The 26608-nt window shown below is 37.1% G+C and overlaps 1 protein-coding gene across 3 annotated transcripts in view; it reads right to left on the bottom strand.

Annotated features, from left to right (window-relative positions):
* The window catches only part of SLC16A7 (solute carrier family 16 member 7), a 201653-nt gene extending 195591 nt beyond the window's left edge, over nucleotides 1–6062 (bottom strand). The window contains exons 1-3 of one of the 3 annotated variants that reach the window (XM_079142801.1): nucleotides 5889–6062; nucleotides 3401–3531; nucleotides 1896–2036 (exon numbers count right to left, since the gene is read on the bottom strand). The gene's annotated coding sequence lies outside the window, so the exon portion shown is untranslated. The remainder of the gene's footprint in view (nucleotides 1–1895; nucleotides 2037–3400; nucleotides 3532–5888) is intronic. The other 2 variants (XM_079142803.1, XM_079142805.1) reach the window with 2 other exon arrangements.
* Nucleotides 6063–26608: the final 20546 nt, after the last annotated feature.

Raw genomic sequence — 26608 nt, 5'->3', positions numbered from 1 at the left:
AACAAATTTCATATTTTGCAATCCTACCCGGAAGGTCATCCTGTTAAGAGGTGGTGGCTTTGGGAAGTAAGTAGCCCTCATAAATGGGATTAGTGCTCTTATAAAAGGGGCTCCAGAGAACTCTCTCACCCTCTTTCTACCACTTGAGATATAAGAAGCTGAAGTCTGTGGCCTGGAATTTAACCCTCAACAGCATTCAACCATGATTCTGATTTTAGATTTCCCAATCCTAGAATGGTGAGAAATAAATTTCCGTTGTTTATAAACCACCTAATCTTTGACAATTTGTTATGACAATCTGACTTCTAAAGATCCCTAGTCCTTCCCCCACACCTTTCTCTCTCACTCTGCTTTGGTTTGAAATGTGACCCTTTGCCTCCTGCCCCCACCACACACACACACAAACACACACACACACACACACACACACACACACACACTCCTGCCATGATGTGCTTCTATCCACCACTCTCACCTAAGGTCAAATCTATCCTTAACCTAACGTCAAATCTATCCTTAACCCCCACATACCTTCACCCCACCCTCACCCCACCCCATCTTGGACTTTGAATCTTCAAATTGTGTGCTAAATTATAAACATTTTCTCTTTATAAGTTAGTGGCCTTGGGTATTTCATTATAGTAATGTAAAGCTCACTAATATATGATTCTTCCCCCAAAAGCTTTAATCAAAATATGATTAGGGATCAAAACTAAGCAATAATACATATCATTGTATTATTAGATGAGAAAGTATAAAATGCTTTCTATAAAACACCAACATTTTATACAGATCTTTATCTAAACAAATGTTCACTTGTGTCCACCACTAGTACTAAATATTTTCAACTGAAAGTCATTTTTTTAATGCCAAGCATTACCAAAAATTAGTCACTGGTTTCTATAATTAAACCACAGACATTTTGTGAAACCTTCTAAACAGTACAAACCCATTAACAGAAAAATCTTTATACCAGCATCTTATAGCTGTCACTCAAATGACTTGTTGGATTTCCATGAACTCCTTAGGGATTTCAATGAATATTAATGAAAACATTTGCAAGAAAGTTTTGGTATCAGGTCAAGAAAATTATTTCTAAAAATATTTGCATCATTTATCAAAACTGAGATTTGTGAATATGTTGAAAATGTCTCTAGTGCATTTTTACCCAAGTAAAAATTAGTCCAACTAGTCAGTCTATCTGGACTAGTTTTATTATAGTTAAGTTCAATTTGTTTAACTTGTGTTTTTTCCAGTAGTCTTGATTATTATAGTTCATATATGAATGTGCATACCATGCTACATATTTACTAGTTGTCAAATATGTGTGGTAAACTTGATTTATTCTTCTAAACAATGACCCATATTAGGCTATTCTAAAGTGCTAAATGTCCCAAGTAGTTGGATTAGGCCCCTGGGTTCACCATACAAGGGAGCAATTAAAAAAGAGCCTTTTTTTTTTTCTACCGTTTAAAAGGAAAGCAACCTATTACTCACCAAGAATTAGTGTGCAGTTGTCTTCTAACACATTGCCTAATCACTTTGATCTAAACAGTTTTAAGAAAGCCTGTGACAAACCAGGATGACCTCTCAGGGGGAGTCCATTTAGTGGTTAATTATGCAATTCAACACTGTTATGTCATCTAATGGGATGCTCGGGATTTCAAAGAGTTTTTGAAAATCTGTTAAGAATAAGCCAGTGATCCTTATAGCACCCTAAAAGCCTTAAGGCCAAATATTTAATAGTCCAAACTAGCAACCATGTATTGAGTTATTTCTAGGCAAGTGCTATTTCACTGACACTATCTCAACCTTTACAACCAATATGTAAAAGTAGTTATTATTTTCTTTTTTATAGATGAAAAACCAAGATTTAATGACATTTAGCAATTCACCCTTAATGCTTAAGTGGCAGAGCTGAGATCAGAACCCGGACAGGCCAGACTTCTGAGTTTCTGCTTTTACCTCTGCCCTGTTCAGTAACCTGGCTTCCCAGATGAATCAGATATGGTCTCTACTCTCAAGGACCATGAAGCCTATGGAAGAGAAATAAGATACTTACCCAAAGAATTATGGTGGAAGGTAAAAGAGAATAAGAGCATCCTAAATCAAGTTATAAGGCAGTTCAGATGAACAAAGATTACTTCCAGATGTGGGAACCAGGAGGGGGCCATGAAATGGTTTGGAGAAATAGAGTCCAAGAACAGTAAAGGACTGAAATTAGTGGTTGCTGCATGTCATTCTATTTGTCAGACATAGTCTATGGCACTTGGCACGTGTTTTCCCTTTGGTATTCAGGACACTCTAAGGAGCTCTATCCCCATGCTGAACAAGACAAAGTCAACCAGCTTATGAAGTGATATTTAAACTCACAGTCCCTGAATGTAGTGGTTTTTTTTTTTTTTTTTTTTCTATTTCTTATCCACCTTAACTAGATTTATATTTGATGTATCTAGTGTAAAGACACCTTTTGCTAATTTTTCAGCCCAAAGAGAGTGCTTTTCTAATTCATACTAATGGGCCTTATGGCAAAGGAATCTTTCTAAGAGCCTCAACTATCTCGTCCTCAGGGCAGAGTCTATGTGGCATTTCCTGTCATTCAGAGTTGAAGACAGAGGAGACACTTAGTTTGCTCCTTCCTTATTTCCTTCTCCCTCCCTTTCCTTGTATTTCCGCCTCCCTCGCTCCTTCACTCTTTCTATAATCAGATTCTGGTGCTACCATGTGCTAGACACTGCACTAAGCAACAAAGAACACAACAATCTGGCCTTGTTTAGCTTCATACAAGGCAAAAGTTGTATTATGTAGTGGCTAAAGTCCGACAGACTGCCTGGGTGTTTGCCCCTGCTTGGTCACTTACTAGACACTGTGGCTCTAATACGGTTTGGATGGTTTGTCCCCATCCAAACTCTTGTTGAGGTTTGGTCCCACAGAAAAACGGTCTTCAAATGTGGTAGGGCCTCTGAGAGGCATTTTGGGTCAGGGGAGCACCACTTTCATAAGGAATTGATGCTTATCTGAGAAGAGTGGCTTAGGTTGCAGGGGACCGTTTAGTTGCTATGAGAGTGGGTTTTTCCAAGGCCTGTGCTTGACCTCCTTCCAATTTCATTTCTCTGCCATACTGTGACACCACCAGGAAACCCTCTCGAGACAAGCCTGCCATACTGTTTGGACTTTCCAGCATTGTGAGCCAAATTAATCATTTTCTTTATACATCACCCAGCATCAGACTTTCTGTTATAACAACACAAAATGGACTATGACATTAGCTTTTCCACTGGGACAAGTCATGTAACTGTGCCTAAATTCCTCTACTGCAAACACGAATATGGACAGATCTACCTCATAGCAGAAACACAATATCTAGAATATGGTGAGCCTTCTAGAGATGTCAACTTACCATATTCTTGGGTTTCTGGGTATGAGTGGATCTGTTCAAAGTATATAAGACATGGAAACTTAATCTCCTCTCTCAAAAAGTAGAAATCAATTCAGTGGCAAAGATAATCTTCAGAGAAGGAGCATACTCCCCTGGGAACGGGGAGAAAACCTTCAATTACTTATTTGTACATGGTCATCCTCAATGAACAAAGCATGGGGTGAATACAGAGATTTCTAAGACAAGGGACCCTTCTTAAATTTGCCTTTTGGTAGATCTTACAAACATTTCTTAAAACGACTGCTGAATTATGTCCAGGTTATTTGGGATGTATCCTCTTTCATTGAGAAAGGAAAGAAATGAAAAACCAAAAAACAAATGGAATGGGAGGATTAACTTGAATGACTAGTTCCATTCTTAAGAATGGAACTCCAATCCCACTCATTTTGTTTACTCTACTAGGATGCTTGGGATAATAATGATTTTAGAGGCTCAAAAATAGTTGGCCTTTGTTTTAGGTATTTCCATTCACTTTATTCCACACAAGAATATTTCAGGGTAGATACTACCAATTCAATTTTATGGATAAGAAAAAAAAATCCCAGACTATTAAGTAATTTACTCTTTCAAAAAGTGCAGAAATCAGCAACTGAACAAGGGACATTTCTTTAGTTCACTCTGCCCTCCTTCCTTATAGAAGGGCTCAAGGCCAAAAATATAAGCTGAATATCATAAAAGAGTAAATGCATATATATAAACAAACTGAGCATTTATAGGATTCACAAATTTGGATACTTGAAATTAGTGTTAAAATTTAAGAGCAGCACGTAACTAGACACTATTATTGTGAATATTTGCAAAAAGTAGTTTCTGACTTTATGATTTGTTACCCAATACACTGAGTTGACTACTGTTATAACATACTTTCACTGAAATCCTTCAGTTGCCCTCTCACTTAGATTGATTTAAATGTAATGTGTTCAGAAGCAGAAAGTGGAGCTAGGATTGCTTCATCAGGACTAACATGAGTCACCTTATTCAACCCTCATCTGCCCTGGCCTCTGCAGCCCCCACCCAACTCTGATTTTTTAGTCACACTCCACTAAATGCACATTTAGTACTTGTGGTTCCAATGATACAGCACATTCAAGCTAACCTGTATGCTGCAAGTTTGTAACTTCCCAGCTCTGACTGGGTTTAGCCATAAAGCCCGTAGTGCCAAGAAAGGGCATTTGTGCCCACGACTTCCTCTTGCCCAGTCTTTTTTCACTTCGCGTTTATCATTGCCTGCTATTTTTATTCCCCTGCTCTGTCTCCTTTTGGACCCGAGAAGGGAGGAGTACATGAAATACTAGCTTTCCTACCGCCTCTAAACAGCCTCACTTAATGCAACCCAGTCCGACTTCTCCAGGAAAGGGAGTCAAAGAAACACTTGTAGAGACACTGCCCCTAGTTTCCTCTCCTGTGGTGTGTCTATTTGTGTTTGTGTTTTAATTTCCCTGAGGTGGAACCACAAAATTCCCTTCCCTGGCAGTAGAGAGAAAGTGGCCTTGGGCAAAACTGCCCTTTCCAAGGCAGTAGGCAATCTTGCTGGCGCGCAAATAGAAGAGAAAAAGGATGGAGAGCGCAGCGGCACTGCAGGCAGCATCCGCAGAGTAAGGAGGCAGTTAGCACGTGAGCAGGCTCCAGGGTTTCCAGCCTCTCCAGCTACCTGGCTGGGCCTGACGCCCCAAGCGTGGCGCAGCGGCCCAGGAAACCAAGCATACACAGGAAAGGCACAGGCCCTTCTTAGCTCCTGCCAAGTCAGTGCAGTCCTTCTGCTCGGCCACAAGCCTCATCCGCATCCACCTTTCCATCTGCCTCCTCCTCCGCCATGCTTCCAGCGGACCGCAACCGAAGACGACTCCCCAACATTTCGTCCCTTCCTCCTAGCCTCCTGATCATCTGCTAAAAGGGAAGCCGCTCCCTACACGCATTCTCAGTACCCGTCTCCACCTACTGCGGCAACGACACCACTCCAAGGTGCTCAGGGGCTCAGGGTCAAGATGCTGGTGAGGCGCGCACAAGGGACACGCCTGGCAGGAACCAGCTCCCAGAGTCCCGTGGGCCAAGGAAACTGGGCAGCACCGCGAGGATCGTTTGTCCGAAAGGCAAGAGCTCTGGCAGCTCCTAGCCCCAAACACCCAGGGCAACCCTCCCGGGACCCCAAAGGCCCACAGCCCCACGTGCGCGTCCCCCGCCGCTCCCGCCCCGCTCTCCGAGCGCCGGGCGGACCAGAGTTCTTTTGCGGCGGCAGCTTCAGGGATTTTTGCCTATATAAGGGCTCACTGGCAAACTGTGCGTTGGCGCGTTTTGTCACAAACTGGCCATTATTTGTACACACGCGGCTCCCTGGGCAGCTCCGGTTGCAGACGCAAGCTCGCCTCCCTCTCCGCCAGCGCCTCCTCCTTCTCTTCCTCTTCCTCCTCCTCCTCCTCCTCCTCCTCCCTTCTTCCCGGGGTGTACTTACTTTATCTGATCTCTGGCACAGGGTGGGCGCTGCAGCTCCTGGTCCTCCCCCGCCCAATCGCAGCCGGTTCGCCCCGCTGTCACCCGGTGAATGGAATTATTTATTTATTTATGTCCCCTGACGTGTCCTCGCCTGTAGCAGCCGGAGGAGGAGGGGAGCGGCGGGGAGGGGAGGCGCGCTGCTGAACGCCCTTGTGGGTGCCGAGGAGCGCGTGCCAGGGCTGCCGGGGGGTGTTCCGGGGGAGGTTGTGTCAGAGGACCGCCGGGAGCCGGGTGGGGTGCGGCGGGGGTGGGGGTGGGGGGGACACCGCCCGGTGAAGGGACTGAGCATGCTCCAAGCCGCTGTCAATGCTATAGACCCTTTCGCTATGGCTTGAGTAACTCCACTTCGGATTTTAGTTGTAACCAAGTGAGATCTATTGTTCCCGATCAGCCCTCTAGTGCTTTAAGCGAAGTACTTGTGCGCTTAACCTAAGAGACAGGTGTGGTAGCTCTGTTTAGATACCCCCAAGGAGGTGTGCAATCTATAGGTGAGCAAAGTGTGCAAAGGAGACCTGAAGAATGAGAGAAACTAGAAGGTACTCATTGTGAGCTCCGAGGGAAAGGATTAAGCTGTTTTTTAGTTAAGGATCTTTGAGGGATGCGGGTGGTAGACGTGGGGGGAATCGGTGTTAGCATTAAAGCCAATCAACCAGACCCCTCTGAGGGGAAGATAAAGTTATACCACTGGAGAAGGAGAACAGAAAACAGCACAAAACATTGGAAATAGGAAGAAACAAAACAAAAAAGGTTAATTTGTAAATAATTTATTTCCATTTTAATTTATCAAATGATGTAATGCTTCGAAACGGGAATTATTTGACAATGAATAGCCCTACTGATGATGGTGATTCTACAGTCCTTGGTTTAGTTCCTTCCTCTGTCCATAATATGCTTCTTGGGGAAGTTGGAAAGAGGAAGGACTAGCAATGAACGTTTAGGCTACTCAAAAGATTGGGTTTATTTAATACTTCTAAGGTGAATTGCTACCTAGAGTAAAAGAAAATGCCCAGAATAATAAACGTGAACTTGGATTTGAAAACTTGCATTGCAGTTTTCTGCCAATTTGCCTTGCATCCCCCACCCTGATTTGACAATAATCTCATTAGAAATGTTCTATGATTGTTCACATTTTACAGATTTGGAAACAAACAGATGAAATCACTTGAGTAAATTCACCCTGCCTTACTTTGCCACAGCTATTCCATGTGGGCATGATCAAAACTTGAATTTTGTTTTCGACAAATACAAAATAGAAATGATATCAACTTTTCATGGTTTTTATAAGATTTAAGATGGTATGTGAAGTGGCTGGAACAATGTGAGATGAGTAAATGGTAGCTATTGATAAGTTCAAAATATTTGGGGGAAAGTGACAGCATTAAAACCAAAAAAACTAAGGCAGCAAATTCTAGAAAGGACTTAAAATTTTTAGATTAAAAAAATACACAAATCAAACTTTAGATTACATAGAGGGAAATGAGAGGTAGGCGGGAAAAATGGTGGAATGAAACAGACATCATTACCCTATGGACATGTGTGATTACAGGAATAGTATGAATCTACATCATGCACAACCATAGAAACGAAATGATGTACCCCATTCGTGTACAATGAATAAAAATGCAGTCAAATTTAAGAAAAAATAAATAATAAAAAAATTTGGTCTCAAAGAGACATTTAAGCAAAAAAAAAAAAAAATTTCACTTGGTAGTAGATGAGGGGCAAGCAACTTGATAATATATATCCATGCTCTGTACTGAAAATTTAATATTTTATGCTGTCATCCTGTCAATGTTTGTTATATCTATAGCCTCTTGATTTAAACATTAAAATTTCACATTCTTTTTGTCTAAAAATATACACAAACAGATATTTTCATATAAGCAGATTAGGCATTTGATGAAATGTCTAGCAATGACTCTAAACCTTTATGAAAATTGCAAAAAGAAAATTATGATAATCTTTGAAAGGAAAACATAAAGTCACATTTCCAGGTCATGTACTTGAGTGTTTGCTGTTGCCATTTTTCCTGCTCATTCATCACTTTTATTTTCTTTCAAAGAAGAAGAGGGAAAAAAAAAAACCAAAATATATACTTCCTGAATTTCCACCTTATTCTCCCCATGGTTTTTATTTTTTGTCCTGTTCTGAACAGTCCCTGCTTAACCACTGCCAAACTCCCAAACATCCACTTCTCAGAGCATTATACTATAACCTTAGGAAGTTTTCCTTTTAAGTATTGTCTTCTCAAGAATTAAAACTCTGGATCTAATTTACCTACTGCCCTAGAGTTGGCATTTGGGAACTCATTTCTAAATTGCCTTGTGCTATAGTTAGGTATGTGATGTAAATTTGGTTGGATTAGAAAGGAATCTGAAAGGAATATTACCTAGGAATAAAGTCAGTCAATTAATCCTATGACTTGTAGTTTAATATTGTTCAGAAATAAAAGTGGAAAAAATCTAATGAAAAAGTAAACCATATTATCAGAATATGAAATTCTCTGGCAAAATTTTCCCCTTGGTTTCTAGCCATAAAATGAAATATTGGGAAAAACAAAGAATAGCAATAAACTTAATATTCTAGCAACTCATATTCCACAAATAATCAACATATTGAATACATCCATAATACATAAATTAATAAAGTCCACATATCTATAGACCCACACCCTTACATTCCAGGTTCTTGGCCTTTTCTTTTTTTGTGCCATATTCTCACATTTTTCTCTTTTCTCATTCTCTGCCCTTTTTTTCCACATCAAACTTGTCTAAACCATTTCTTCCCCCTTAAGGTCCAGCAAATTAGCCATGATATATATACATATATGTATATTTTTTAATTCATGTCTCCATGTATTTGGCTGTATGAGAATAAAAACAAGATATTTTTCATATCCGGAATCTTCTAACAATCAGTAAAAATTCTGAACGTTAGATAATCAGTGATGTTTTACAAAAGAAAAAGATGATAGTGTGATTTTTAAACAACAGATTGGTGGTAGAAGCTCTTGGTTCTCATTAAATGCATGATCAATATCACTGTGCATTTCCTGGCTTCCTTCAGTTCATACTTTCTGATTTCTGGGAAAAGGGAATCAAAACCCAGTCTGCCTTCTTTTTCCCACCCTCTCCAACACAGGGCCATGTTTCTAATGGAACAGCTATAAAATGAAGTCACTAAAAGATAAAGAGCAAATAAACTTGCAGGATTCCAAGCTTGCTTTATCATGAGAATATATCTTATCCTGTTCTGACCAACAGAAGGTATTATTTAATAAGACTTTATATCTTAGTGACCTAAAAGCCCAATGAAACCTTGAACTTATGACAATGCTCCAGTGTGCTTTTAAAGCTAAAAATATACTCTTATGACCCCCAAATTTATATAGTAGCCTTTTGCATAGGAATAGTCCATGAAACCAAAGTGGGTGTGTGTGTGTAAACTACACACAATAGATTGGTTTTAACTAAAGACAAAAGAGCACATGTCCCAATATTCCTCTCAACTAGAGTGAAAACAAATATACACCTGCCATCCAGTGGCAGCATACTGTGACTGAGATTGCAGTTGACTGGAAACTGAATATGATTGCCATGACCCGGTTTCATAGAATGTACAAAGTCTGAAAGGCATCTCTCCACAGTTTCCAGTTTTATATTTTGAGTACATCCACATAGGTTACTTTGGAAATGTCTTCTGTGGAAGCCACCCATAGAATTTCGGGGAATGCAAATGTAGTCCAATTTTGCAAAGCAAGGGAAAACAAAAAGAATTGCCCTGGACATCTCTGTATGTCATGCCTTTCATTAACTATGCAATAGCATAAAGGGATCTTTTGCCAAAAGAAATTACTTTTGGACTCCAAAAACCTCTCCATGGTTTACACATGAAAATTTTTATCTATTTGTATTTTTCTAATTTTATATTTTATTTATTATTATTTACAACCTAAGCTTAATACTAAATGTCATACAGATGTTTTCCTCTGAGTATTCTGTTTATTCTGAAAATGTGTAAGGTTAGATACTTGGATAAAGGTTCTCATAATAAATAGACTGTAAATTTTCCAGGCAGGAGTCTTGCAAACAGTTGCTTAGGAGTACTTGATACTTAATGAGTTTTACTAAATGAGTCTGTGATGACTGAGTATGTTAACACAGAACCTATGCTTTAGCCTTGTAATATCTGTGGTCTAGGGAGGGCCCTTAACTTCTCTGAGTCACAGGAGTTTTCTAAGATACCTTACTAATTAACTTCACTTCCTAAAGTTCTATGATACTTGCAGGCATTTCAAGGATTCTAAAATCCACAGAATTTATGCAAAATCTGATCAAATGAAAAATATTTATGTAGAGTTCTTTTCTAATAAACCCAAAATAAATTTAGTTTGCAAATTTACAAAATAAGTTTATTTCTCACATTTTGGAGAAAGATGCAAATCAAGATGCTTTATAAAATGTGACCATAAATTTAGATGCTTAGCTTTTAATCCTTGTGTAAATAAACATGTGCCGAAAATGTCCTTGAAGGTTTAGTCATTGTTTGCATTAACTTTGTATCTTGTAGTTTACCAGAGAGTATCAAGCAAAATACTCTCAACTGCATGCTTCCCAGTAAGCTGAACTTTCCAGTGTGGTAGCTTTACTTCATTGCCTAAAGATAAAACTGATTGCCATTCTGTTTTCCAATCAGGAACTGTTACTTCGCTTTGCCAGGAAGTTACATACTGTTTTGCCACATTATGCAAGTTCATTTCTTAATGCGACTTAATTTTTCTGGGAGTTTGATGGTTGTAATCTTGAATGATCACTTTTTATAATTTTTTTTCTAAGAAATAATCTGTATGAGATCTGTTACATCCAGGTTCATTTGTCTGTGCCTCTGTTCTTTAAACCTGTGATTTGAATTGGAGCCTATGATTGGTCACTTGAGGTGTATTTATTTGTTATTGTTGTTCTTGTTCTTGGTTTACCAGAACTTCATTGTCAATGCAGGTCCAGAGTCAAGGAATCCAGTGATGGTTTGGGAATATTAATGTTTCTTGAGTTTTATCCATTAAGTTGATATTTTTAAAGCAATAATTATATTCAAGACACTGTGATAAATTTTTCAGATGTAAATAGTAATGGCCATAAGCAGACTGTACATCATTTCTTTAACTTTCAGACTAATTATGATGGCAATGCTATCATAACACTCACCAAATAAATGTTCCATACACATACAGAGTATAAATATTAGGAAATTGGATTTCTTATGTATTATTTATTTAAAATTTTTTTTTTAGTCTAAACTGAAATAGACTAACCTAGTTATTGAATTGAAATGTTATTGCTGTAGTTTGAGTCTCTGAACTGTCCCTCAAAGGATACTATGTTAAATGCTTGGTCTCCGACTCATGGCACTATGGAAACATGGTGGAACCTTTAAGAGATGGAGCTTAGTAGGAGATCCCAGGTCACTGGATATCAGGACCCCCTGCCCCTTCCTGTCTTTTTTTGTTCACTTCCAACCATGAAGCTCAAAACACAATGCCTTGCTCACTACAAACCAAAAAGCCAACAGACTAGGGACTGAAACCTTCAAAACTTTGAGTATCTTTTTAAATTGATTGTCTTAGCTATTTTTAACAGTAATTGAAAACTGACTAATAGTTATCCAGATACTAGAAAATATATTTTAAAAATATTTGTGGAGTTCTTTCTAGTAGTCTTCAGGAGAATGAACTTTGATCATGACATCAAAAAGTTGAACAAAAACTGTAGATTCTCATTTTTTTCACTATACCAGCTTTATTTATTTTAAATAAACTTTAGCAAATATAGCTGAAATACATTAAAATATATGCATTTTAATAGTTTAATAACTTTTGACAAATTGTATATCCATTAAACCACCACTCCAAAATATACATTTCAATCATCCTTGAAAATTCCTTTGTGTAATTTTCTTCAGTCTTCCCCATCCCTTAAAAATAAATCACTGATCTTCTATTATGGTTTAGATATGAGGTGACCCCAAATGTTCCTGTGTGAGACAAGGCAAGAATTTTCAGAAATGAAATGATTAGATTACAAGAGGTGTAACCTAATCAGTGAATGAATTCACTGATAATGATAATGAAGTGGTAACTGTAGGCAGGTAGGATGTGGCTACAGGAGATAGGTTACAGTGTTTTGTTCCTGGTGAGTGGTCTCTGCTTCCTAGTTGTCTGTTATGGGCTGATTTGAAATTAAGCCAAGCTGACACCACTTTTGTTCAGACATCTCACCCTGTGTAACATTGGGCCCCCACACACATGAACCCACTTGCATAGAAGCTAACAGCTCTACAGTCACCCATTTGCACCCTGACCACAATGTCTTTGAACTATGTAGTGAATGCAAGCTCACATTCCTGAGTAGGTACAAAAGGTGTAATTTCTGAGAATGTTCTTTCCACTTTATGAAATATATCTTGTGATTATAACTGCCTTTCTAACCTCCCAAACCCCCCTTTTTTTTTTTTTTTTTTTTTTTTTTTAGGTTCTTAAACTGCTTTCCACCCCCAATCATTGTTAGAGACTGCAGAACTGTCTGCTTTCTGCTTCCCCAGCCCTGGCCAGAATAAATCCTTTGTCTTTGCTTCAAAAGGACCCGGAGTTTTTATTTGGGATATTGGACTAGTGCCTTAACATTTCCACCGTGCCCTTCTGCCAGGATATTCTGTCTCACCTTGAACCTTGGGCCCAGAGCTATGGATTGAACATCTGAAACCAGGAGCCAAAATTCACTTTTCCTCTTCTAAATTGTCCTTGTCTGGTCTTTTGGTCACAGTGACAAAAAAGCTGTGGTTTGTATCATTACACATTAGTTGGTTTTCTGTATTTTAGGATGTTATAAAAATGGAGTGGTATATTAAGTATGCTTTTATATTTGACTGTTTTTGCATATTTTTAGTTCATTTATGTAGTTGATGTATGCACTAGTGATGTGGTCTTTGCTGAGTAGTATTTTATGATATAAGAATATCCTAACTTATCAATTCACATGTTGATGGATATTTGGATCATTTTTATCATTAATTTCTCTGAGTAAATACAAATATTTATGGGAACAGGGGTTATCAACTTTGATTTTTAGTACATAAAACACAGGGCATTTATTATTTTTAAAAATATGATTTCTGAAATGATTATTAGTCTTCTGAGTAACTGGATATAAGACTGATTATACATTTTACTAATGCACTGCCTTAGCAATGACACAAAAATGTTTAAACCTTGTTTTCTTCATAAGACATTCAAACACTTTAATTATTAAAGAAGGATCAACCAGATAATATAAATGTAATCACTTTGTGAATTTAAACTTAATAGAAACAAAAGATGATATTAGCATCTATAACTTGTGTAGGTTTAGGAAATAGCCTATCAAATAAAATAAAATAATTCAAGCTTATATCATCAATCGTACTTTAAAGGAGAAATTGAACAATTACAAAATCCAGAAATAGTTTTCAGTAGAAAAAGTAATCACCTCATTGGCATCTTCCACTAAATTGCTTATTAAGTTAACATAATGTAGATAACTTTGGTTAACTATAAGAAGAAACACTTATCATGCAGGAGCTAGAAATCCAGTTGTAGAATGGTACATGAAAAGATATTTTCTTCTGTCTTTCATCAAATTGGAGAACAAAATTTCTCCCCGTAACTATTTCAGACAACAATTTTATCTGTTTTCCACTGTGGGTAGGGGATCTTTAAAAATCATTCTTTTTTTTTTTTTTTTTTTTTTTTATTTGAACGAGCTTTTCCTCCTTCCTTTCATTTACTATTCTGCTCCAGTTACTATTTTTGTGTAAAAACAAAAAGGAGTATAAATCAACAATAGCTTTATCATGCTCATTGACTTTGTTTGCTGAACAGGGATGTACATCTCTAATCCATGATATAGCATCAGCTGAGATGACTAGAAAATAAGAACACAGGCTCCTAATATCATCTAGAGGAACCTTTGATCATCTAATACTTGCAGTAGTGATTCAAAGGGTGGGCTCCTGACTGAAACACCTAAACATGGCTTCTCCATGTAGTTTAGGATTCTTATAGTGTGCTGGTTTTGTTCCTAGCTTACTGAAAGCTAGCTTTCCAAGAACAAGGTAGTAGTTGACCTTGACCCAAAAGTTTTCTTGATGTCGCTTACGCTGCATTTTGCTCATTACAAGGGAGCCATAGTCAGTATGAGTTGTCTATTATTGCTAAAACAAATTATCACTAATAATGGCTTACAGAAATGTAAATTTATGGACTCACAGGTCTGTAAGTCAGAAGTCTAAGTGAATTTGGTTGGTTCCTCAGTTCTCGGTCTCACAATCTGGGGGAAACTCTGTTTCCAAGCTCCTTCTGTTTGCTGGTAGAATTTAAGTTCTTACTATTGTAGGGATGAACCCCCATTTCTTTGGTAACTGTCATCTAGGAACCTCTCAGCTTCTTAAAGCTACCTGAATTGCTTGTCACATTGCCCTTCCTTCTTTAAAAGCACAAAGCCTGGCACTTTCTCATGCTTTATATTTCTTTGACCTCTTCAACTGTATCTTTCTGCCTCTCACTGGAGAAAATTGTTTTTAAGGGTTCACATGGTCAGATTGGGCCTACATGGATAGACTCCCTCCTTTACAGTCTATAACCTTATATCTTCAAAATATCTTTTTCCCTTTAACAAGATATTCCCAGGATCTAAGGATCAAGCTATGTACATCTTTGGGAAGACATTCATTCTACCTACCATGTAAGAGGAATTGACTCCACATCTTGGTGGAAAATGACAAGGATAGATTTCAGGAGAAAACATTGATGTTGTAGTCACTTTTGGAAAACATAATTTATCACACTGTATTAGTCTGTTTATCGTTGCAATAACAAAAATGCCTAAGGCAGTATTCATAAAGAAAAGAGATTCATTAAGTTCACAGATCTGGAAGTTTAGGAGTATGGCCCATGCTGGGCACTGGTGAGGGCCTTCCAGCTATAGCAGAAATGGCATCATGGTGAGATTGTGTGCAAGACAGAGAGATCACATTGCAAAAGAGAAAGATAGAGAGATTCAGGGGCCAGGCTTGCTAATTTGATAACTTGCTCTCATGAGAACTAACTGGAGTCCCAGGAGAACTATATCAATCTTTCTGAGAGCAGCACCCCTAAAAACTCAGTCACCATCCACAAGGCCCCATCTCTTAAAAATTCAACTTAAAACTACCACACAGGTGAAAAAGTTTCCAGCACATAAACCTTTGAGGAACACACTCAAATCATATCCACACCCTAGCATTGTTCTCCTTAACTTTTTTTTTTTCTCTCTATCACTCCTTCTAATTGGAAACCAGTAGAAATAGCAAAATTGTAAAATGAACTGTGTACTTTTCCATAAGAAAATAATGTATGATATATAGGAGGAGTACCAAGCACGTTTTCTTTAGTTGGTTGTTTCTTTTGTTGGTTGTTGTTTTGTTTCCCATCTTTAGATGGAGGAGACACATGGTAGATACAGCTGTGTTTCCCAGGTCTTCTCTTAAAGAAACCCAGCTGCAGCTCAGCTATAGTGTGGTTAGCGGCCAGCCTACAAATATCAGCAACTTCAAGTTCTGCTTCACTGCAGGAAATCACATCTTCTGATATCAGCTCTTTCCTGGGGTAGCCTGCCTCCAGTGACTGAATGTGATGGATGTATAAAGACCTAGTCATTTTGGCTCAGTGTGACATACAAAGTGGATAGTGGTTGCTGCAGAGATCTCTGCTGGTTTTGATCAAACTGTGGCTCTATCAGACTTTGATTTACTCCCTGCTACACTAGGAGCTGCTTCTTGAGCACATATAGACAAGTAGGTGCCAATGGTGTGAACTGGAATGGATGTGATAAATAGAAAGATGCACCACCTGAAGCCCTTCCTTGATGTGGGGAGTGTCATTAGCAGACAACCCTCAGTGTCAGCTCCTTCAGATTTTATCTCAGCTACAGCAAACTGCTTCACCCACATCTATTGACTAGCAAGGTAGCAGAATAAAGACCCAGCCATTTAGCACCCGAACACTGGCCTCTTTTGTCCTGGGGTTGATGCATCTATCTGTTTACTACTGCCATTGATCAAAGGAGTATCAAAAGATGCACATGTGGATCACACAAGTTCTCTCCAGTGTTCCATGGAGAGAGTTTGTCAAAGTGTTGGGTCTCTATCACAATTTGTTTTCTTTCTCTCCAGGCTTGCTTTCTCTCCCTTCCCTTCTCTGATGAACACCTTGCCCACTAAACATTGTGTCATTGTTCGCTTCTGAAGAAACCAACCTGTGACATCCAATTTAGAAATGAATAAAGAAACACAAAAAGGCAGTGTCCGGTAATTTTTGCCTTCAGAATGCATGTTAAAGATACAATATTATGTGAAATTCCTACACATAAAGAATATGCAATATCATAAAGATAGCAGTAAAACATACACATACACATGCACACACACACACACATATGGATTTAATCACTCATACATATATTTTTCTACTTCTAGTATTCTCATTTTTCTAAGTGAATCATTTTTATTTTTGATATACTCAGCTCAGACTTTATGAGGTATAATTTCCATCCAGAATAACTTCTTTTTGCAGGAATATAGTCACACATTTCGACAAATATGTACATCCCTGGAACCACCAACACAATCAATGGTCAATCTATTTGCCCCACTCCAACCTTTGGCAACCAGTGAGTTAGGTTTTTGTTTTTGTTTTGTACTCTGTATCCATTTTTTTTTTTAACTCGCTAACTTTGCTTCTTTCGTTTAAGACTTTATCCCTTTTCACAATCATGCCTAGTATTTTAGGTTGGCTCCAATTTGGTGGCATCAGAACAACCCTCAGGAAATGGCTTTTTGGCATGTTCTGAAACATCTATATTCACCTGAGGAAAGTTCCCACTACTGCATGACATGATGTGTTAATTCAGCTTCCACATTGACTAGCTCTGGGTCTTTACCCTCTGCCTTTTCCAATCAGTCAAGCTAGCTTCCTCCCTCTCGGAGTTCATTGCTTTAAGGTCCTTGAATGTTCCCCACTTGAACTGAGTAATCACAGAGAGGCTCCAGGACTCATGAACTCAAATGAATTTATGTTTCAACTCTACTACCTCAGAGTATATCACCTACTTTCTCCCTATAAGTTTTAGATATAAATGGCTTACTGCTTCATTAAATTCTAAGTTCATTTAATGAGAAATACCTTCTCTACTAGAACTTGCATGAAAAATTAAGGATAAAAATGTATAGGTTTTTTTTTTTTGGACAATAGATATTAATCTTAATTTCAGTCCTCATCAAGTTTCACCAAAATCATTAAAATATTCCTCAGAGTGATTTCTCTACGTATAATCTTATTCTTCCTCAGCATTTTATCCTTTGTTAGGGCATCAGAATTATCTTTCTTCCTGTGAAACTCTTCCAGTGAAAGTGAAGGGTCAGAAAGTAAAGGCTAAAAGGTATCCCATGGTGTATATATGCCACATTTTTAAAAATTCATCTAATGGAATACTATTTAGCTGTATATAGAAGGAAATGTAGTTATAGGCAACAACATGAATGAACCTGGAGGATATTATGTTGGGTTAATAATCCTGGCAAAGAAAGACAAAATCACATGCTCTCACTTATATGTGCAATCTAAACAAGCTGATATCTCAGTAACAGAAAGTAGAGCAGTAGTCACCAGAGGGTGGGGAGGTTGGGAAGTGTTACTCCAAAAGTACAAGATTACACTTAGGAAGAGTAAGTTCTACTGAAAAGCATGGTGACTACAGTTAAAGATGATATGCTGTGTCCCTGAGGAATGCTAAGAGAGTAGATGTTAAGTATTCTCAATATAAAAATGATAACTATGTGGAGTGACACATACACTACTTAGCTAGATTTAACAGTTCCACAATGTGTATGCACTTCAAGGCATCGTGTTGTACATTTTCAATCTGTCAACTGAGAATAAATAAATTTGGGGAAAAAAAACAGCGAAGGCTAAATAGAAAACACATATTATAAGCTGGTGAGGCATTTAAAGTGTTATGCACATTCATTTAAAGTAGTGCCTCTGTTCCCCACTCCGCAAAATGCAATAGCTATTTTTCTGGGAAACATTTTGAAGAAAGAAGTATAGAGACATGTTTACTTTTCTGCTTTGGCAACACTTTGTAGTTCTCGTGACATTTTCCAATCTAGCCTATGCTGTAATAGGAGAGGGTAATTCTGATATTAGAGAAGTCCTGTGGTTTTGTGCCTTTTCATAGTCTATGTAAAAATATTAAAGTATGCAATACTATTTGCCTTATCCAGTCATTGCAAGTTTCCTCATAAGAATCCAGGGAGAGCAATCTATAAAGTCTATAATGTAGGGTTGGATGAAAATATCTCCTATCTATTTCTTAGGGGAAAAAAATGAGGGTTTTGTCATTGATCCTATTGAAAACAATAAACAGCTCATAAAACAATTAGTTCTCAGTCCCAGTTGATTTAATTATAATGATTACTCTTAATAATTCTTATTTTAATTTCCTATCATACAAATATAATTAGCTGTAATCAGGGGTTTTGATTTATTAATCATTTTACAGATGGAAATATTGCAATATTCTGGGAAATTTTTCAAATAAATTTGTCCTTATGTCTCCTTCTAATACTACTTGAGAATTAGCTTTTGAATGTAATTTTATATGCACAAGAATAAAATACTGAGTGATAACTGATAACTGTTTCTTGCCCACACAGCATGGCCAAACTCAAGGTTTCTGTGAGGGACGAAGAGGGATTAGAAAATAAAGACTCACGAACACAGATTTTGAAGATTAAGCTCTGCTCTCTGATGGAGATGCAGAGTTATGCCAGCAGTCTTTATATGTCTCATTATCAGCTTAAAGACTATGCAAGCATTATTCTTTGTATTCAGCAAAGTTACAGAAACTGGGATATCTATGTAGCTTTTCCCCACAAACCACAGTTGCAAAGTGCAATGTTAGGAGCTTTGTGTAGCTCTCAAGAGAGTCCACTGTTGAAAGTTACTGTAAAGTGGGCAGGAACAGGAGAAGTGGAGCCAGTGAAACATTGTGGTGTTCTAGTATGAGAATTCCTTCCTTCCCAGGAGATACGTGCCTGCGATCAAGGTCAGAGCTGATAGACTCTTGGACAGAGCCTCCTCATGCAGGGCATTGCCATGCAGCTAAGCATCCTGGGCCCTTGCACAGAAACATTCCCAGGCACCAGGCATGTCACAGCCTTGAGGTCATCAGAGACCCCCAATCTCAATCACTGCTCTCCCATCCTCTGGAACTACTCTCCACAATTTCTTACAAGTTAAAACTTGAATTGGATTATTAACTAGTCATGGAGGTAGAAATACTTGATTTCAATGACATTTTAAGATACTTTTCCAGTGACTTTAGGTATACCCTAGACAGGTCCATATATAATCTCAATAATGGAATAAATGATTTAAGAATGCCCATTTTCCTGACTCTTATTCAATAGAGTTTTGGATGTCAGGGCAAAAAGTAAAAAAAGAAATATGGCATCCAAGCCAGAAAGGAGGAAATCAAATTTTCTCTCTTTATTGATATGATTATATATACATATAAATAAACACACACACACACACACACACATACACACACACACATATATAAACCTAGATTCTACCGAAAACATTTAGAACTTAAAAACAAATTCAGTAAAATTTCAGGATACAAATATTAGTAGCTTTTTTATACAAAATACTAGAATTGATGAGAAAGAAATCAAAACATCAATTACATTTACCATAATTAATTAATTAATTAGTCAGGAATGAATTTAACAAAAGAGGTGAATGATCTCTTTAATGAAAAATCACAAAACACTGATAAAAGCAACTGAAAAGAATACATGCAAAAATGTTGAAAGACAGTTCACCCATGTATGTGGATTGGAAGAATTAATACTGTTAAAATACTACCCAATACTACTACAGATTTAATGCAATTCTTATCAAAATATTAATGGTATTTTTTACAGACATAGAATAAAAATTCCTAACATTTGTATGGAATCATGAGTCCCCAAATAGCCAAAACAGTCTTGAAAGGAAAAAAGTTGGAGTTATTATAATACTTTATTTAAAAATATACTCCAAACTATAAATAACCCAACCAACATGGTACTGGTATAAAAATAGACACATATAGACTTATGGAAAAGAATAGAGAATTCAGAAATAACCTCACATATTTAGAGCAAAACAATATTAAACAAGACATTCTTTAGAATGAGAAAATATTCTTCCATAAATGGTGACAAGAAAACTGGAGATTCATATGCAAAAAAAAGTTAACTAGTCCCCTTACTTACACTAGGTAAAAAAAATCAACTCAAAATAGGTTCAAGAATTAAATGTAAGACTCAAACCATGAAACTACAGAAAAAAATATCTGGAAAACAATTCAGGGCCTTAATTTGGGCAAAGATATTTTTAGATATGACCCTCAAATCACAGCCAACAAAACAAAAATTGATGCATAGGGATACATCAAACTACAAAGTTCCTGTGCAGCAAAGGAAATAATCAAGAGATTAGATAACCTACAGAAAACATTTTCAAACTATTCAACATACATGAAATTAATATCTAGAATACGCAAAGAATTCAAACAACCCAATAGCAAAAAATGACAATCCAATTAAAAATGGACAAGTGATCTAAATGGACATTTCTCAGAAGATATGCAAATGGTAAATGAGAACATGAAATTGCTCAACTTCACTTATTATCTGAGAAATACACAACATGAAACCCACAATGAGATATCATCTCACCATCCCTAGAATGACTATTACCAACAAGATAAAAAATTTAAAAGGTGGTCAGGATATGGACAAAGGGAATCTGTCATATACGGTGGGAACATAAATTAGTATGGGCATGTGGAGAACAGTACAAATGTTCCGCAAAAAAACAGAACTAGAACCATCCTATGATCCAGCAATCTCAACTGGGACATATCCAGAGGATTTGAAATCAGTATATTGAAGAAATTTCTGCATTTGTATTTTTAGTGCAGCTGTTTACAACAGCCAAGATGTGATTAAACCTTTATGTCTGTTGTCAGGTGAATGAAGTAAAAAGTGGTGTATATTTATATAAACAATGGAATATTCTGTCATTTGCAGCAACATGGGTGAAACTACAAGACATTATGTTAAGTGAAATAAGTCAGAGGAAGACAAAGGTCACATGGCCTTGCTCATCTGTAAAAGCAAAAAAAAAAATTCATCTCAAATGAATAAGAGAATAAACCAGTGATTACAAGAGCCTATGAAGGTGTAAAAGAGTGGAAATGGTGAGAAGATGCAGGAACAGGGGTGTCGTTGGATAGGAGGGATGACTTCTAATGTTCTATAGCATGGGATGTCTGTTAGGTCAGAATTTAGGCAACTGTAGGAGGGAGAATGGAGCAACTAAGACAAGGGGCAGCCGTCAAACGGTGATCAATCAAACAGACCCTTAACTCCATTTGTTGACCCTCAATTCCACTGACCCTTAACTCCACCTCCTTACCCTTAACTCCACTGACCCTTAACTCCACCTGTCACTCAGCAGGACACCCGCCCATTCCGGCCTATAAAGACCCTGGGCAGCCAGGGCCATGCACGATTTTCTCTGGCTCCTTACCCCAATCTGTAGCTCCACCCCCACCCCCGGGTGGGGGGGGGCGGCTGGGAATTTTGCGCGAGGGCCAAATTCCAATAAAGCTTGCTTCAGCATCTTTCTGTCCGATTTTATTTGGCAGCTGTGTCCCTGAGCTTACAATATCTATGATTAACAATTAAGTGTTGCAAAATAAAACTAGTACAGAGGCTTTTGAATATCCCCAACACAGAGAAAGGATACATTTTTGAGGTGATAGGTGTGCCAGTTGCCCTGATCTGATCATTATCTGTTGTATACATGTAATACAATGTAACACTGTATCTTATAAATATGTAAAATTATAATATCAATTAAAATTAATATATATAGAAAAGAAAATATCATCCTCTGACCTATTTTCCCTGAAAGTATATCATAAGATAATCATTCCAGAAGTGAATTTCCCTATACTCAAGAGGAAGGAACGTTTTACAGAGAGACCAATAGGACTCTAGAAAAACAGACCTTGCTTGGGAGCCCTCTCCGTTCATTACCATTAGAACACATTGTTTTTATCTAATCAAGCTTTTTCTCCACAATTACACATTTGTTTCATCAGATTTAACATAAAACTGTTTTCTCTGGATATTTGGGTTCTTTTCTGAAGGCTCTTGTGTTATGTAAAACTTTGATTAAGTGCATCTGTTCTATCCTTGTGCTAACTTGTCTTGTTATAAGAATGCCGGCCATGATCCTAGGGATGGGTGAGGAAAACTTTTCCTTTTGGTGTCTACATTAGGAATATTGAGACACAAAGACAATTTCTGTGGTGCTGTGAGTTGAGGCCAGGACTTTACACTTCTATGACTTTCTTTCTGAAAGAAAACGAAACCTCTGCCCTTGAAAACTTTTACATGTGATACTAGCGGCTAAGCATAATTTCTAATTGACACCATGGTCCTACCCTACTTATTTATAGAACTTGAGTAATAATGTGTCTCCAACCTGAGACACCTGTGATAGTGAAATGGGTAACATTCACTACTACTATAATTTCTTATTATTTATTTTGAACCTGAACTGTTCTCATGAACTGAGATATATGTTCACCCTACTTGTAAAGCTGTATGTGATTGACCTGTTTACCTCTTGCCATCTCTCCTATGTTCAAGACACATCATTGTCTACCTTAATTTCTTGGAATTTATCAAGGTCTTTCCGATCTTGAGTCTATGTTATTCCACTCCCAACCCCAGTTTGCGTCCCTCATGCCCTAAAGATGTGATCATTTGGATCTCAGCTCAAACATCATTTTCTTAGGGACCCAGACTCGGACAGTTCTTCCTTTTATACACCAACTGTTTTAGTCAGCTTTTTCACTGCTTGATTAAAAGACTTGAACAGAGCAATTGCAGAGGAGAAGTTTATTTGGGGGCTCAATGTTTCAGAGGTTTCAGCCCATGGATAGCCGGCTTCATTCTTTGGGGCTCCAGATGAAGCAGAACATCATGGCCAAAGAGTGTGGTAGAGGGAAGCAGCTTATCTGATGATCAGAAGGCAGAGAAAGAGACTCCACTCACCAGACACATAGTATATGACTCAAAGCCAAGCTCCCCATACCCACCTCCTCCAGCCACACCCCACCTGCCTTCAGTTGCTGCTCAAGTAATCCCAACAGATGATTAATTCACTGATTTGGTTAAGGTTTTCCTATCCCAATCATTTCTTCTCTGAACCCTCTTGAATCTCACACGTGAGCTTTTGAGGGACACTTCACATCCAACCATAACACCAAATATCTTTCCTTTATAGTGTTTTTAGTACTTTTTATATTTAATCATAATATTGGTTAAAATTTTCCTTCTACATAGATGGATGCAATGGAAGAAGGATGGATTGTATAGAGGAAAAAGAGGGGAGGTGAGGGGGTGAGGGGAAGGAAAAATAACAGAATGAGACAAACATCATTATCCTGTGTACACGTATGGTTACACAAATGGTGCGACTCTACTTCGTGTACAACCAGAGAAACAACCGTTGTACCCCATTTGTGTACAATGAATCAAAATAAATAAATTTAAAAAATAGAAATTGAATATCAGAAAGATCAGTAGAGTAGAGGGAAGGAAACTGGGGAGAGAAGAGGGGAGGGTGAGGGGAAGTAATGGGTCTGAACTAGACTAAATCACATTCCATGTTTTTATAATTAGGTCAAAATGAATTCTAATATTATGTTTAACTTAAAAGAACCAATAAAAAGGAAAGAGAAAAAATTGTATGAAAGTGAAAAATTTACCTTGTAGGACTGCCACTTTTCAATATCTAATCACACCCACAATATATTTTTATCTAGTGGGTTTTCGTATTCTTATCAGTTTAAAATTGTTATTTCTAGAGAACTTATATTTGTCCTCGATGAAAGTGGAATTGCATTTTTTTTTCCTCTTGATGCGTTTCCATTTTCTTTCATGCAAATCCTTACTTTTTGGAGCTAAGAATTCCCAGGTTTCTTATGCTTTTCCCATCCTAAATGATGAGACAGTCATCATTTAAAAGAGCTATAGGCACATTTATTGGAGAATTTATAAAGCAAACTCTTTGTGATAGATCCATTTATTGCTACTGGGGTGTTATTGGTTTTATTCTACCTTTTTGGACATTTATCTATCACCCATGTTTCTGTTGTGGTTTGAATATGGTTTGTTCCATCTGAAAACTCAGATGATGAGACATCAGTTTACCCAGATTTTCATAACTGTAATAAAATACCTGAGGGGGAAAAAAGAATTATGTGTGGCATCTATTTGCTATAGTGACTTAATATAGTGTCTCCTATTTTCCCATTGTTATTGAAATGACCTATGTTTATTATGCAAATTCATGTTTCCTTGTCTTCTCCATTCTCTCTTCTATTTGGTGGTAAGAGATGAAGGTGAAAAGACTCAAGAGAACCTCAGTACTGGCTACTGGTAAACAGGCATATAGCAGATACTGAAAGGGATTGGCCTAAATTTTGAAAGTAAATAGAACCTGATAAAAACTGGAGCAGGAAATATGAAAATAACCTATCTGGCACACATATTTATAATAAAATTGAAGTTGAATTTACTAAGCAGATCAGTTAAATGTACAAACCCCAAAACCTTTTTTTTTTTTCCAATAAAAGTATAGGACTCTATAGTTTTGGACTGAGTTTTGTATTAGGTCCCAACAGAACAAACCCAAAAGGAGTCACTTGTGCTAAGTGCCATGTAATCAAATTGAAACTTTAAAGAACCTAGAAAATCACCAAACAGTCCAATTTTTAAATATTTTTTTAAAATATTTAAATAAGACGTACACAGCAACCAGTCAGAAAAGGCCCTGTCAACCTGAATTGGCATGATAAGGAAGTCCTCTCTGCTTTAATCCTTATAAGGAAAGTAACTTGATGAAACCTGATGTTAACCAATCTGCCTTTCTTTTATTTTTCTCTTTTTTTCCTGCTCAAGGTACCTTACAAAAACCAACTGTTCTTCCCTATCAGAGGTAGATCTATTTTTAGACAGGATGCTGCCAGATTAATAAATTGCTAATAAGAGACAATTAGACCTATAAACTAAATTTGTTAAAATTTTGCTTTTTAACAGTCTTACTTAAGGAAATTCTGTATAATTATGACTTGATTTCTCTTCCATGTGGAATTTATAATAGTACACTTAATTAGAAAATAGATGTATTTATTGCTTTTGTAAAATTTTTCTTCATTTTTGTTTGTATTCTTCATAAGTACCTCAAACTTATTTCTATCTGACCAATCATCTTTGGTAAAATTTCTGTCTTTGTTAAGTATTTTATAGGAGTCAGAGATTCTTATCAACTTGTCCAGTGTTTTCTTGTTTCTATTATATGAGGTTTTTCAGCCCTGCCTAAAAATTCCTATCTTCTAACTTTAATTCTGTATTTTACCTTTCTTTCCATTTATGCCTCTGTTTACTTCTTGGTTCAACCACTGAAGTAAATTTCTTTCTACCTGTACTGCTGGCTTTCACATTCTCTTTCTTTCCACTGATCTACTGGTCTATCTTCACTTCTGCTTAGCAGGAGCAGCTGTTTACTTAATGAAAGGACCACAATATATTTCATAATGGCATATTTTGCTCACTTCATTTTCAAAACAGGGTTCCTAATACAGTTTTGTGTCATGGACTGTTTAGCCATCTGTTGAAGCTTCTTTCTCAGTTTCCAATGGATAAAATAAGTTGGCTAAGATTATCAAGGAAAATAATTATATTAAATACTTTAAAATATTTAGAATTATCCTATAATAACATATCTTTTCCTATTATAGAGAATGATATAGCTGTGGATCTAATAACTACTATATTTCAAAGTAGTGATGGGCTTAAATTATTTAAATTTAAAATGAACAAATCTGTGATTTTATTAGTGCCAAAGTTACAGGTACTACTCTGGTTTAAAAACAAACCTTACTTTAGTTAGAGGCTGGTGAGAATACCAACCCAAGAATTCCAGGTTAATAATTCCTGCTTTTAAACATAATCCATAGCAAGCAAACATGCAAAGAATGCATTCATTCCATAATTATTTATTGTACTTAGTATTGTTCTGAGGATTGAAGTCTATCATTGGATCTTGAGAATTTGTATTCTGGTGGAGATAGGCGTGTAAACAAAGCGTAAAACTAGATATTAACACTAGGATATTATATGCTATAAGTATTAAAAATCCTCTTAGTGACAAGTGAAAGAATTGTAGAGTAGTAGAGAATGTTAAGTAGGCAATTATATTATATATTCAGGCTTTCTTTTAAGCCAGAAATTTTGGCAGCATAGGGAACAACATTATTGGGAGACTAATGATGATAATAACAATGATAATTATGGTGATGATGTCTGTGTTTATATAGGGAGGATAAGCTTGAACATGTTGCTGAAGGAGAATAAGGAGCCAAGGAAATTTTCAAGATGTCACTTGAACTGCTGTCTGGAGAGTAATGCTCTCTG

The sequence above is a fragment of the Sciurus vulgaris genome, assembly GCF_902686455.1.
Source record: "Sciurus vulgaris genome assembly, chromosome: 5".
Lineage (NCBI taxonomy): Eukaryota > Metazoa > Chordata > Mammalia > Rodentia > Sciuridae > Sciurus > Sciurus vulgaris.
The sequence above is the reverse complement of the archived record's forward strand: the minus strand, read 5'-3'. Positions and strand labels throughout refer to the sequence as shown.